Source organism: Schistocerca gregaria, chromosome 11 (assembly GCF_023897955.1).
Source record: "Schistocerca gregaria isolate iqSchGreg1 chromosome 11, iqSchGreg1.2, whole genome shotgun sequence".
Taxonomy (NCBI): domain Eukaryota; kingdom Metazoa; phylum Arthropoda; class Insecta; order Orthoptera; family Acrididae; genus Schistocerca; species Schistocerca gregaria.
Window position 1 is genome coordinate 66109506 of NC_064930.1, and position 12298 is coordinate 66121803.

Here is a 12298-nt window from a genome sequence, read left to right on the forward strand (position 1 = left end):
AATGGCTTCACATGCAGATGAGATGTACTGCTTCAGATGTTCAATTGTTTCTGGATTCTGGCGGTACACCTGGTCTTTCAAGTGTCCCCACAGAAAGAAGTCACAGGGGTTCATGTCTGGCGAATAGGGAGGCCAATCCACGCCGCCTCCTATAAGTTTCGGATAGCCCAAAGCAATCACACGATCATAGAAATATTCATGCAGGAAATTAAAGACTTCGGCCGTGCGATGTCGCCGGGCACCATCTTGCATAAACCACGAGGTGTTCGCAGTGTCGTCTAAGGCAGTTTGTACCGCCACAAATTCACGAATTATGTCCAGATAGAGTGATGCAGTAATCGTTTCGGATCTGAAAAATGGGCCAATGATTCCTTTGGAAGAAATGGCGGCTCAGACCAGTACTTTTTGAGGATGCAGGGACGATGGGACTGCAACATGGGGCTTTTCGGTTCCCCATATGCGCCAGTTCTGTTTACTGACGAAGCCATCCAGGTAAAAATAAGCTTCGTCAGTAACCCAAATGCTGCCCACATGCTTATCGCCGTCATCAATCCTGTGCACTATATCGTTAGCGAATGTCTCTCGTGCAGCAATGGTAGCAGCGCTGAGGGGTTGGCGCGTTTGAATTTTGTATGGATAGAGGTGTAAACTCTGGCGCATGAGACGGTACGTGGACGTTGGCGTCATTTGGACCGCAGCTGCAACACGGCGAACGGAAACCCGAGGCCGCTGTCGGATCACCTGCTGCACTAGCTGCGCGTTGCCCTCTGTGGTTGCCATACGCGGTCGCCCTACCTTTCCAGCACGTTCATCCGTCACGTCCCCAGTCCGTTGAAATTTTTCAAACAGGTCCTTTATTGTATCGCTTTTCAGTCCTTTGGTTACATTAAACCTCCGTTAATAACTTGGTCTTGTTGCAACAACACTGTGTTCTAGGCGGTGGAATTCCAACACCAGAAAAATCCTCTGTTCTAAGGAATAAACCATGTTGTCCACAGCACACTTGCACGTTGTGAACAGCACACGCTTACAGCAGAAAGACGACGTACAGAATGGCGCACCCACAGACTGCGTTGTCTTCTATATCTTTCACATCACTTGGAGCGCCATCTGTTGTTGAAAATTGTAACTACTGTAATTTCGAAAGTTTGTCCGCCTGAAAATGTACTGTTGCCCCAAGCATATTGCAACAAACGGTGTATTTCTATCGTTGCTCGTTTAGTTTTTATTGCCGTTTCAAATATACCGGTCATTTTTGAAACACCCTGTATATGAAACAAACTCGTCATAACTTCTGAATGGTTTGTGTTAAGACGTTCAAACTGTATTGTTTGCCACGGGGCATGGTGGTAATTAGTAAGCAGATGCATAATTTGACTTAGGGACAAAGCCCACTTTCAGTTGGATGGGTTCGTCAATAAGCAAAACTGGCGCATTTGGGGCACTGAGAATCCGTATTTCGCGATCGAGAAATCTCTTCACCCTCATTGGGTGACTGTGTGGCGTGCAATGTCCAGTCACAGAATAATTGTAGATGGCATGGAGACTACCGCACGGTACGTGAAGGTTTTGGGAGATGATTTTATCCCTATTATCCAAAGTGACCCTGATCTCGACAAGATGTGGTTCATGCAAAAAGCAGGAGAGTGTTTGATGTCCTGGAGGAGCACTTCGGGAACCGCATTCTGGCTCTGGGGTACCCAGAGGCCACTGGCCGCCATACTCTCTGGATCTGATCACGTGTGACTCCCTTCTGAGGGACTATATTAAAGTGTCACATCTCTAGTTTCCTGCGAGCGGATCAGGATACAATCTAGACGCTAAATCCAGTAATGAGGTGGCTCGTCCAACTCGAAGTCCTGGTGCTGGAAAATAAGCTGGAGATTCTTTGCAGATAAGGGAACTCGGTGGTGTAAAGGACGTATACTTCCGATGAAATAGCTGAGACGAAACACAAGGTAGGATAAGACCACAGTCGAACCCTAAGAGGCACAAAAATATTGAATGTAAGTTGTGCAATGCTCCATGTACCCTGTGCAACTAAGTGCCCAAGAAAGTAAGTCTTGTCCCGACGGCAGCAGAGTAACTTAGGTCCAGCATCTGAGGCAACTGTTGAAGGCATCTCCCTAGCAACACCGGCGGCCCTGCTTAGACAGGGTGTTACAAAAAGGTACGGCCAAACATTCAGGAAACATTCCTCACACACAAATAAAGAAAAGATGTTATGTGGACATGTGTCCGGAAACGCTTAATTTCCATGTTAGAGCTCATTTTAGTTTCGTCAGTATGTACTGTACTTCCTCCATTCACCGCCAGTTGGCCCAATTGAAGGAAGGTAATGCTGACTTCGGTGCTTGTGTTGACATGTGACTCATTGCTCTACAGTACTAGCATCGAGCACATCAGTACGTAGCATCAACAGGTTAGTGTTCACCAAGAACGTGGTTTTGCAGTCAGTGCAATGTTTACAAATGCGGAGTTGGCAGATGCCCAGTTGATGTACGGATTAGCACGGGGCAATAGCCGTGCGGTGGTACGTTTGTATCGAGACAGACTTCCAGAACGAAGGTGTCCCGACAGGAAGACGTTCGAAGCAATTTATCGGCGTCTTAGGGAGGACGGAACATTCCAGCCTATGACTCGCGACTGGGGAAGACCTAGAACGACGAGCACACCTGCAATTGGCGAGGCAAATCTTCGTGCAGTTGACGATAACCCTAATGTCAGCATCAGAGAAGTTGCTGCTGTACCAGGTAACGTTGACCACGTCACTGTATGGAGAGTGCTACGGGAGAACCAGTTGTTTCCGTACCGTGTGCAGCGTGTGCAGGCGCTATCAGCAGCTGATTGGCCTCCACGGGTACACTTCTGCGAATGGTTCATCCGACAATGTGTCAATCCTCATTTCAGTGCAAATGTTCTCTTTAGGGATGAGGCTTCATTCCAACGTGATAAAATTGTAAATTTGCACAATCAACTTGTGTGGGCTGACGAGAATCCGCACGCAATTCTGCAGTCACGTCATCAACACAGATTTTCTGTGAACGTTTGGGCAGGCATTGTTGGTGATGTCTCGATTGGGCCCACGTTCTTCCACCTACGCTCAATGGAGCACGTTATCACGATTTCATACGGGATACTCTACCTGTGCTGCTAGAACATCTGCCTTTACAAGTACGACACAACTTGTGGTTCATGCGCGATGGAGTTCCTGCACATTTCAGTCGAAGTGTTCGTACGGTTCTCAACAACACATTCGGTGACCGATGGACTGGTGGAGGCGAACCAATTGCGTGGCCTCCACGCTCTCCTGACCTCAGCCCTCTTGACTTTCATTTATGGGGGCATTTGAAAGCTCTCGTCTACGCAACCCCGGTACCAAATGTAGAGACTCTTCGTGCTCGTATTGTGGACGGCTGTGATACAATACGCCATTCTCCAGGGCTGCATGAGCGCAGCAGGGATTCCGTGCGACGCAGGGTGGATGCAGGTATCCTCGCTAACGGAGGACATTTTGAACATTTCCTGTAACAAAGTGTTTGAAGTCACGCTGGTGCGTTCTGTTGCTGTGTGTTTCCATTCCACGATTAATGCGATTTGAAGAGAAGTAACAAAATGATCTCTAACATGGAAAGTAAGCGTTTCCGGTCACATGTCCACATAACATATTTTCTTTCTTTGTGTGTGAGGAATGTTTCCTGAAAGTTGGGCCGTACCTTTTTGTAACACCCTGTGTAGGCTCGTCTGATGCAATCCCCCGCCATCGCGCTCGCCTCCCGTGTCCTGTCGTCCTCCCAGAACATTCTGTCGTAGCTGGTCACGTTAGCTCCAGCGTCCCTTGCCACAAAAACGCAAACTGTTCTGCTTCCCAGCGCCCTGGCTGACGTTAGGTTGCTTTCCTACAACTTCATCTTATGCAGTCTTACGCATTTCTACCCACATCTGCGACATATTCGCGTCAAAAGTCAAGGTGTGCAGCAGTAATCCAAAAACTATTCATGAGGTCATCGACAGCATCAACGTTCTGACACTTCAGTGAGTCATGCAGAGTTTCGCTATTCATCTGCGCCACACAATCGGCAATGATGGCAGGCATATCGAACATGTCAAAATCCAAATCCGAATATCTCTACTGCTGTTTACATACTGAATAATATGTGTGCACGCCATAGTTTGTAACTAATTTACATTTTTCTTCATATAGTTCAATAATTGTCACACTTTATCTGCACGAGAAGTGTTATACACTGTTTCCAACTGTGACGCAAAAAATATGTTCATTAAACTGAAAGCTCCTGTCATTGTTGCGTTTACATACGACTGAAACTTGTACAGGGTGTTTGAAAAATCTTTCCCCGATTACATAAATTGATAACTAAGGCTAGAAGTAAGATACAAATATGAAACTGGTGTCTAATTGTTTACAAACTATCAAAGATTTTTTCACACATCAGTAAACTTCCACATGAGCACCCTTAGTAGCACGTAGCACATCTAGGCGGTATTCAATTTCCATCCACACATTAGCCAACATCACTGGAGGGATCGAGTCAACGACTGTGGTTATCCGTTGCCGCAGGGTTTCAAGATCTGGTACACGTGTTCGGTAGACCTCGTTCTTGACATAATCCCATAAAAATAAGTCTAATGGGGTTATGTCAGGAGAGCGTGGAGGCCAAACTGTTGGCCCATCACGACCGATCCATCCCCCATGAAAGGTCATAAAGACATAGGCACGGACGTCCAAACCCTAATGAGGCGGTGCTCCGTCTTGCTGAAACAAGACATCAGGGTGATACTGAAGCAGCTGAGGAACAGCACACAGTTGCAACATGTCCAGATACACTCCACATGTGACGGTAGCCTCAGCAAAGAAGAATGGCCCGATAATTCGATCATGCAATAGCGCGCACCAAACATTCACCTTTGGACTGCCTCTGGTGCATTCCGCGACCTCGTCAGGGGGTTGTGAACCCCAAATGCGCACATTATGGCGGTTCACTACTCGACTGACAAAAAGATCGATTCGTTGGAAAAGGCAATTCGTCTGAGATAACCATCATCGTCCTCAATACGTGATAGCATTTGGACGGCAAAGTCGTATCGACGTGTACTGTCACTGGGCAACAAGGCCTGAACGATTTGCACTTTGTATGCACGAAACAATACTCGTTTGTGTAAAATGTCATGGAGAGAGCTTTTTGGCACCTGTAATTCACGGCCGGCCAGAGTGACCGTGCGGTTCTAGGCGCTACAGTCTGGAACCGCGTGACCGCTACGGTCGCAGGTTCGAATCCTGCCTCGGGCATGGATGTATGTGATATCCTTAGGTTAGTTAGGTTTAAGTATTTCTACGTTCTAGGGGACTGATGACCACAGTAGTTAAGTCCCATAGTGCTCAGAGCCATTTGAACCATTTTTGTAATTCAGGTGAGGCCCTGCGCACCGATTCCTTTGGACTTCGCAGGAAAGACTGCCTTTCAGCTTCTACCGTGTCTACTGAGGTTCTTAGTCGACCAGACCTCGCAAGGACAGCAACTGATCCAGTGTTCTTGAACTTCTCATAGCAGGCTTTAATGCTCTGGCATCAGGTGGATTCCTTCCAAATGTTGTCTGGAAGTGTCTCTGCACTGTGGTTGGTGATCATGACTCATGGTACCACAGGTCACACTGTGCCCTCTCCTGATTGGTTAATATGGCTTCTTGGGCACTGCACCTCATCCACTACTTACGTACTGTGAACCTAAAACAAAAAAAGAACTTCGATAGTTGTAATCAATTCGACACAAGTTTCATATTTGTGTCTTACTTCTAGCCTGTTATCAATTTATGTAATCAGGGAAAGACTTTTCAGACACCCTGTATAATACAGGGTGATTCAAAAAGAATACCACAACTTTAAAAATGTGTATTTAATGAAAGAAACATAATATAACCTTCTGTTATACATCATTACAAAGAGTATTTAAAAAGGTTTTTTTTTTCACTGAAAAACAAGTTCAGAGATGTTCAATATGGCCCCCTCCAGACACTCGAGCAATATCAACCCGATACTCCAACTCGTTCCACACTCTCTGTAGCATATCAGGCGTAACAGTTTGGATAGCTACTGTTATTTCTCGTTTCAAATCATCAATGGTGGCTGGGAGAGGTGGCCGAAACACCATATCCTTAACATATCCCCATAAGAAAAAATCGCAGGGGGGAAGACCAGGGCTCCTTGGAGGCCAGTGATGAAGTGCTCTGTCACGGGCTGCCTGGCGGCCGATCCATCGCCTCGAGTAGTTGACGTTCAGGTAGTTACGGACAGATAAGTGCCAATGTGGTGGCGCTCCATCCTGCTGAAATATGAATTGTTGTGCTTCTTGTTCGAGCTGAGGGAACAGCCAATTCTCTAACATCTCCAGATACTGTGGTCCAGTTACAGTAGCACCTTCGAAGAAAAAGGGACCAAAAACTTTATTGGCTGAAATGGCACAGAAAACGTTCACCTTAGGCGAGTCACGTTCATACTGAGTTGTTTCCCGCGGATTCTCAGTGCCCCATATACAGACATTGTGACGGTTGACTTTCCCGTTAGTGTGGAAAGTTGCCTTATCACTAAACACAATCTTTGAAACGGAAGATTCATCTGTTTCCATTTGAGCAAGGATAAAATCACAGAAATCGATTCTTTTAATCTTATCAGCTGCAGACTTTGCACAAACACCCATTCTCTGTAAACTGTTTATACCAACGTTTAATACACCACCTATCAGGAGGTTTAACACCATACTTCTTTCGAAATGCACGCTGAACAACTGACGTCGATTCACTTCTGCCGTACTCAATAACACAAAAAGCTTTCTGTTGAGCGGTCGCCATCTTAGCATCAACTGACGCTGACGCCTAGTCAACAGCGCCTCAAGCGGACAAATGTACAACTAAATGAAACTTTATAGCTCCCTTAATTCGCCGACAGATAGTGCCTAGCTCTGCCTTTTGTCGTTGCAGAGTTTTAAATTCCTAAAAATGTGGTATTTTTTTTTGAATCACCCTGTTCTTGAAAACGGACTGAAGCGTGCCAGGATATGAGGTATCTAATAAAAAAAACATTAAATAATAGAATATACATGTTAAGAGCGCCACAATCAATAGTTTTGTCATTACTAGAAAGTCAGTATAAGAGTTCCATAGCGCTTCCTCATGACGTCACTTTCTTGAAGCATCAACAGCGGGAGACATATTCTCACGTTCGCGTAAAGTGCTATTCTGCCCATACTAGCATTAATTGACAAAAACTGAAGGGCAATGTAACCAGTCATGGATTAGATAGTTTACCTATGTTGTTGTTGTTGTTGTGGTCTTCAGTCCCGAGATTGGTTTGATGCAGCTCTCCATGCTACTCTATCCTGTGCAAGCTTCTTCATCTCCCAGTACCTACTGCACCCTACGTCCTTCTGAATCTGCTTAGTGTATTCATCTCTCCGTCTCCCTCTATGATTTTTACCCTCCACGCTGCCCTCCAATGCTAAATTTGTGATCCCTTGATGCCTCAGAACATGTCCTACCAACCGGTCCCTTCTTCTTTTCAAGTTGTGCCACAAACTCCTCTTCTCCCCAATTCTATTCAATACCTCCTCATTAGTGCCATGCCTCTTCACACAGCACTCTTCTATTGTACATCACTGTATTTCGCTCTGTGGAATTCAAATATGTATATACTGTAATGGAAGCCATCGAACCTATTCAGGACAGTGGAAATTAAAATGTCCCGTGGCGCCTCTCTTGTTCCCAGAAGGCCAGTTTGACATCTACCCCCCCCCCCCCCTCCCTGCCCCCACTTAAAAGAAACTCACAATCAATACTGGGTGGGCTTACTTGCACCCGTGAGAATAAGATTTCTTCAGCCGTAATTTTTCCCGAGGACATGCAGCTTTACTGTATGATTAAATGATGATGGCGTCCTCTTGGGTGAAATATTCCGGAGGTAAAATAGTCCCCCATTCGGATCTCCGGGCAGGGACCACTCAGGAGGACGTCGTTATCAGGAGAAAGAAAACTGGCGTTCTACGGATTGGAGCGTGGAATATCAGATCCCTTGATCGGGCAGGTGGGTTAGAAAATGTAAAAAGGGAAATGGATAGGTTAAAGTTAGATATAGTGGGAATTAGTGAAGTTCGATGGCAGGAGGAACAAGACTTTTGGTCAGGTGAATACAGGGTTATATATACAAAATCAAATAGGGGTAATGCAGGAGTAGGTTTAATAATGAATAAAAAAATAGGAGTGCGGGTAAGCTACTACAAACAGCATAGTGAACGCATTATTATGGCCAAGGTAGACACAAAGCCCATGCCTACTACAGTAGCACAAGTTTATATGCCAACTAGCTCTGCAGATGATGAAGAAATTGATGAAATGTATGATGAGATAAAAGAAATTATTCAGATAGTGAAGGGAGACGAAAATTTAATAGTCATGGCTGACTGCAATTCGTCAGTAGGAAAAGGGAGAGAAGGAAACATAGTAGGTTATTATGGATTGGGGCTAAGAAATGAAAGAGGAATCCGTCTGGTAGGATTTTGCACAGAGCATAACTTAATCATAGCTAACACTTGGTTCAAGAATCATAAAAGAAGGTTGTATACATGGAAGAATCCTGGAGATACTAAAAGGTATCAGATAGACTATATAATGGTAAGACAGAGATTTAGGAATCAGGTTTTGAATTGTAGGACATTTCCAGGGGCAGATGTGGACTCTGACCACAATCTATTGGTTATGACCTGTAGGTTAAAACTGAAGAAACTGCAAAAATGTGGGAAAATAAGGACATGGGATCTGGATAAGCTGAAAGAACCAGAGGTTCTACAGAGTTTCAAGGAGAGCATAAGGGAACAATTGACGGGAATGGGGGAAAGAAACACAGTAGAAGAAGAATGGGTAGCTCTGAGGGATGAAGTAGTGAAGGCAGCAGAGGATAAAATAGGTAAAAAGACAAGGGCTAGTAGAAATCCTTGGGTAACAGAAGAAATATTGAATTTAATTGATGAAAGGAGAAAATATAAAAATGCAGTAAATGAAGCAGGCAAAAAGGAATACAAACGTCTCAAAAATGAGATCGACAGGAAGTGCAAAATGGCTAAGCAGGGATTGCTAGAGGACAAATGTAAGGATGTAGAGGCTTATCTCACTAGGGGTAAGATAAATACTGCCTACAGGAAAATTAAAAAGACCTTTGCAGAAAGGAGAACCACTTGTATGAATATCAGGAGCTCAGATGGAAACCCAGTTCTAAGCAAAGAAGGGAAAGCAGAAAGGTGGAAGGAGTATATAGAAGGTTTGTACAAGGGCGATGTACTTGAGGACAATATTATGGAAATGGAAGAGGATGTAGATAAAGATGAAATAGGAGATACGATACTGCGTGAAGAGTTTGACAGAGCACTGAAGGACCTGAGTCGAAACAATGTCCCCAGAGTAGACGACATTCCATTAGAACTACTGACGGCCTTGGGAGAGCCAGTCATGACAAAACTCTACCAGCTGGTGAGCAAGATGTATGAGACAGGTTAAATATCCTCAGACTTCAAGAAGAATATAATAACTCCAATCCCAAAGAAAGCAGGTGCTGACAGATGTGAAAATTACCGAACTATCAGTTTAATAAGTCACAGCTGCAAAATACTAACGCGAATTCTTTACAGACGAATGGAAAAACTGGTAGATGCGGACGTCGGGGAGGATCAGTTTGGATTCTGTAGAAATGTTGGAACACGTGAGGCAATACTGACCTTACGACTTATCTTAGAAGAAAGATTAAGGAAAGGGAAACCTACGTTTCTAGCATTTGTAGACTTAGAGAAAGCTTTTGACAATGTCGACTGGAATACTCTCTTTCAAATTCTGAAAAAGGCAGCGGTAAAATACAGGGAGCGAAAGGCTATTTACAATTTGTACAGAAACCAGATGGCAGTAATAAGAGTCGAGGGGCATGAAAGGGAAGCAGTGGTTGGGAAGGGAGTGAGGCAGGGTTGTAGTCTCTCCCCGATGTTATTCAATCTGTATATTGAGCAAGCAGTAAAGGAAACAAAAGAAAAATTCGGAGTAGGTATTAAAATTCATGGAGAAGAAGGAAAAACTTTGAGGTTCGCCGATGACATTGTAATTCTGTCAGAGACCGCAAAGGACTTGGAAGAGCAGTTGAACGGAATGGATAGTGTCTTGAAAGCAGGATATAAGATGAACATCAACAAAAGCAAAACGAGGATAATGGAATGTAGTCAAATTAAATCGGGTGATGCTGAGGAAATTAAATTAGGAAATGAGACACTTAAAGTAGTAAAGGAGTTTTGCTACTTAGGAAGTAAAATAACTGATGATGGTCGAAGTAGAGAGGATATAAAATGTAGACTGGCAATGGCCAGGAAAGCGTTTCTGAAGAAGAGAAATTTGTTAACATCGAATATAGATTTAAGTGTCAGGAAGTAATTTCTGAAAGTATTTGTATGGAGTGTAGCCATGTATGGAAGTGAAACATGGACGATAAATAGTTTGGACAAGAAGAGAATAGAAGCTTTCGAAATGTGGTGCTACAGAAGAATGCTGAAGATAAGGTGGATAGATCACGTAACTAATGAGGAGGTATTGAATAGGATTGGGGAGAAGAGAAGTTTGTGGCACAACTTGACTAGAAGAAGGGATCGGTTGGTAGGACATGTTTTGAGGCATCAAGGGATCACAAATTTAGTATTGGAGGGCAGTGTGGAGGGTAAAAATCGTAGAGGGAGACCAAGAGATGAATACAATAAGAAGATTCAGAAGGATGTAGGTTGCAGTAGGTACTGGGAGATGAAGAAGCTTGCACAGGATAGAGTAGCATGGAGAGCTGCATCAAACCGGTCTCAGGACTGAAGACAACAACAACAACAACAACAGAAAATTTGCACTCTTTATTGGTCATTAGCTAATAACTTTCTCTTTTGTGTGACATAAAATTAAATATAGGAAACATAAAATCAGTAAAGATGAGAGACAAGAAAGATAGTACAAATTTCTTCAGTCTTTAGGTCCCAGCATTTTTTCTCGTTAATCTTGCTACAGCTTTACACGGTGTGCATTCCTTTCTAAAAAAAACTTACTACCCTATCAAACTTCGTCAAACGTTTTGCTACGTGAGAAATTAAAATTTGTTGTTGTCTAATTCCGAAAAAGCTGTTAATACGAGTAGTATCTAAGGCTGATATGTTTTCTCGATCTGATTATTTCTATTTTGTCATTGTCTGCTAGGTAAAACAAAACATGCCTTTCTAATTTTGCAGGAAATGCACCACGCGCCAAATAAGCGAGACTGTTTTGCCACAAATGATCATTTTTAGCCGGCCGCGGTGGTCTCGCGGTTCTAGGCGCGCAGTCCGGAACCGTGCGACTGCTACGGTCGCGGGTTCGAATCCTGCCTCGGGCATGGATGTGTGTGATGTCCTTAGGTTAGTTAGGTTTACGTAGTTCTAAGTTCTAGGGGACTAATGACCACAGCAGTTGAGTCCCATAGTGCTCAGAGCCATTTGAACCATTTTTGATCATTTTTATCTACCTCATTTGCATAAATAACACGACGGAATATAATTAACACTGACCAAAATCAAACGCCTATTAGGCTTACTACAAGCAAAAAGTTTTATGTTAGGAAATAGTTTCACATTTCGTCCATATGCTTCAATTTTTCAAGCATGAGATCAAATAGTAGTATAAATTTGGACTCATCATATTCTTCCATATAATTTTTATGTCCCTGTTTCTCCTCCTTCCTCGTTCTAAGCTCATCTGCAGAAACCAGCATGGTTTTAGGAAACAGCGGTCATGCGAGACACAGCTGGCCCTCTTTGTGCATGATATACAACAGGCTACACCGACTCCCAGGTTGATGTGATATTTCTCGAATCTCGAAAGGCGTTCGACTCAGTCCCGCACGGACGCTTGCTCTAAAAAGTATGCGCTTACGGTCTATCCGATGACATATGCGGTTGGATAGAAAGTTTTTTGACAGACATGGGGGAGTATGTCGTCCTGAATGGGGTGACTTCAACAGAAACAAGCGTAACTTAGGTGTGCCCCAGGGCAGCTGGTTTTACGGTTTACGTAAACGATCTGGTTGATAGTATTGACAGCGCCGTTAGACTGTTTGCCTACGATGCTGTAGTCTACAGGAAAGTAATATCACACGTTGAGTTGTGAACAAATCAGTGAGGATTTGCAGAAAATAAATGGGTGATGTAATGACTGGCAGTTATCTCTCAATATTAGTAAGTCTAACCTA